We start from the raw sequence: 3,649 nt of genomic DNA, 5'->3' as shown, positions 1-3,649 counted from the left end.
CCGAATTAATAACGCAAACAAACATAGGCGAAATGGAAATAGTCAAGCCACAGGCACCACATGTTTCACAACCATCTACTGATGAACAAGTACCACCTCATATTGCGGCTAAAAATCAACAACATATCGATGAAAAAACAGCACTTGTATTAGGTGGAGTCACAGCTGGTTTACTCATGATTTGGTTAAATAGTTCTTAGCGGATACGTACAACAGCCCTGCAATAGCTACGATCAGTGCCCACAAATTTTGACTAAGCCAAGTGGTGGTCTTAGCTAATAAACTCAAGAGCCAGGAAACAATACTCCCTATCATATCGGGAAGTGCAGCCGCGGCTTTCTCAGCAAGCTTTCCCAGTGCTGAACCTAATGCTTTGAAATGCTTTTTTATCCGCTCTTTTATACCATCCCTCTCAGTAGGCGGTGATCTGCCACCTGTACTGCCACCTGTTAACGCGAGAGTCAAAGTCAATATAATAAATCCCAATGCGGTTAAAATACTGGCAATTGTTATTCCCTGTTCTCTGAACAATGTTTTAATTTTATCGGCCAGTGTAGTGTCATTGATCGATAGTTTCTCGATTTCTACTGATTTGTGAACGAAGTGCCTTTCTATTACTGGAAGCAGCCTCGAGGTGGGCCAATCTTTCCTCTTCTAAGTTACGTAATCTTTCCGCTACGCGGCGTCTACTGAACTCATCGCCAGCCTCTTCAAGTTTTGTTTTCTCATAAACTATATGCTTGTCGATTTCGGATAGCTTGGCTGTATTATTGATGAGTTCTCCCCGCATTGTTCACATTGCCTTGTCAAGACCTCGTAATTCCCTAATACTGAACTCTGGTACCTGTAACGTGGAATTATCGTAATAGGTATCCAAGATTTCTCCGAGTCCGTCCGAGGCCACCCTCGAGGAAGCTTCCAAATTATCTATGTTACCGAGTTCAGTACGCACAGTTCGAAGAACCTTAGTAGTCTTTGCTCCTCGTGAGTAGTCCACAAAACCTAATTCATCACGAACAGTGCTGATACCGTGTTTAGCGGCTATCGTAGGCAAGGCTAGGGGCTTACGAGTACGAGAATTCATAAGATCAATATCCGGAGCGCCACGCAGTCGCAATATTCCTTTACTATCTGTTATAACCTAGCCCTCAGACTAGAGACAAAAACCAGAGGCGTTGGGGAGAGACTTTTATTTGTTTGCCGCCAACATGGCCGGTTCATACGTCATAGCCCAGTGACAGCACGTGCGGACTACCTTCACAGGCACGTGAGGTATCCATACGCGTTACTCTCAAAGTACATAGCTCTAGGGCACGTCAGGTAATATAGTACTCATAAAGATATTACACTATCTATCTCAAACTTTGAATAGTCACGAACAATAGGACTAACATCTTTAAAGGTATCGTAATAATCATTGACGGTCGATTGTAAAAGTTCATCGTTAAGATTCATAAAACTGGTTTCATCAGTACCCTCTTCGATTGTACTAGTATCAGTTATGTTATCTAGATTAATATCATCCATTTGTATATTAAACATATGGTTATATAATTTTAATATAACAATGTCTTCGCAATACGGACGCAAGTTAAACCCACAACGTAGACTTTGCGATCCATTAGGGGTCAAAGCAATTCGTCAGTCTGTAACTACAATTAATAACCCTAGTACCATCGATCAGAATCAAACGCTTCTGGTTCGCTTTCCTAATCTCGGCGCACGCGATGTGTTAGTTCCGGGAACTGTCCGACTAGCATTTACAATTATTTTGACTTCTACCGACGTTAACAGGGAGCCCGTTCAGAACATAGGTCGTGCTATCGTTAAGAAAATCGCCATTAAAATTAGCGGTAATGAGGTTTTGAGTATCGACGATAGCGATGTATTCGACTTTCCGAAAAGTCAAGTTCAATGAGAGTTATCGGTCTTGAGCTGGAACTCTTCAATTGGTTGGATGAACTGTCAACTTCCGTTGAAAATAGTGCGCTGCTTCGAAGCTGTCAAAATGGGGAAGCAATACTGCTGTATTTGTAGCAATTTTAGGGGAAAGATAGTCGGTGAAAGAATAGTATCTCTACACGTCATTCCAGTAAGCAAGTCCCTACAACAAACGTGGATAAGGGGACTTCGGTTAGTGAGAAAAGACCTCACAGTGACCAAGCACATGGAAATATGCTCAGAACATTTCGTGGGTGGTAACGGTCCAGGCATAGGGCATGATGTTCCATCGATTTTTCCGAAGAAAAATTACAGTACTTGCACAGTGAGTTATGTTGATTCTTATAAGATTTATGCTATTGTTGGTGTATTTAATGTGTTTTATCGTTTGTGAATGTTATGTGATTGTGAAAAAGTGCTATGATTAAAACTTGAAATGAAAAAAACAAACAAAAACGTTTCAAGTTGTGTTGATCTTAAAATTCTATGTATCCTCTCTTTCATCTTATTTGTTTGAATAAATAGAAAAAAAATGTCTCAGTGTCTGTTGATAATTTGTTGCAGGTGTCTGATGCTGACTTTGTTGATACCCCTAAGCCAAATGAAAGCCCATTCAAGCAGGCCAGTGACCCTGAATCTCCCAAAGTGACTATGCAGATAAATGGAGGGACTCCTCAGTCTGATGAAATTGAACATCATTCCACAACATTCAGTCAAGGTGCCAGGTACAGCGGGAACATAAGTTTTTTCTCTTTTTTGAATTTGTTGATTATTATGAGAAGTTATGCTTAACAAGACAAAATATAAAAATCATGGTGTAGTGCCTCTTACTTACAGAACAATAAAATATAAAGAGCATAAAATATATAGAGAGAGCATAAAATATAATAGAGCATTGACCAATAAACTTGATAATACACTTCTTATATTAGCTTTTGTATTAACAGATTTATGTTAATTTATTTTTTATTAATTTTAATTCCTTTAACCTCAAAATATCGGAAAAAAGAGCATAAAATATATATATAGAGCATAAAATATAATAGAGCATTGACCAATAAACTTGATAATACACTTCTTTTATTAGCTTTTGTATTAACAGATTTATGTTAATTTATTTTTTATTAATTTTAATTCCTTTAACCTCAAAATATCGGAAAAAAAACTATTTATTTAATGTGATGAAAAGCTATTTATTATTTTGACAGATCCTATGACGTTGCATCAATTATGCTGCATGACTACTATGAGGCTGTGTGTGAAGACGACATCAGTTGCATAAGATATGGATCATCGCAAACAGAAATGGTGGAAGTTAGAAGCATGTCTACTCAAACTGACAATGTAATGTTCCAGTGTTTAAATCCTGTGAAAACATCCTGTGCAATGACTCAGACTGAGACTGAAAATAAAAAAGTCTTTCGCAATCAAGCCACTCAAGTCAAACTTCCTGATTTAACATTTTTTGATGTGAAGAATGATTCAGAATTGGTAACCTATTATACAGGTCTTGTGGATACAGAAAAGTTTTCATGTTTATTTGACGAGTTTTCTGAGGTTCATGACAGGGACTATCCAACATCCAATATCGGACGCCCTAAATCTTTGTCTTTGATAGACGAGTTCTCTCTAGTGTTGATGCGTCTTAGACTTGGACTCCTAGTTGTTGATTTATCAAAGCGATTTCATATTTCCAGAAGCTGCTGTG

The 3,649-nt window shown here is 38.2% G+C and overlaps 1 pseudogene; it reads left to right on the top strand.

The window, feature by feature from the left end:
* Nucleotides 1-2,008: 2,008 nt before the first annotated feature.
* On the top strand, nucleotides 2,009-3,395 carry LOC139446702 (uncharacterized; annotated as a pseudogene).
* The last annotated feature ends 254 nt before the right edge of the window (nucleotides 3,396-3,649 follow it).

The sequence above is a fragment of the Haliotis cracherodii genome, unplaced genomic scaffold (genome assembly GCF_022045235.1).
Source record: "Haliotis cracherodii isolate W230 unplaced genomic scaffold, xgHalCrac1.p SCAF_6, whole genome shotgun sequence".
NCBI lineage: Eukaryota > Metazoa > Mollusca > Gastropoda > Lepetellida > Haliotidae > Haliotis > Haliotis cracherodii.
Note: the sequence above shows the minus strand (reverse complement) of the source record. Positions and strands in the feature narration are given on the sequence as shown.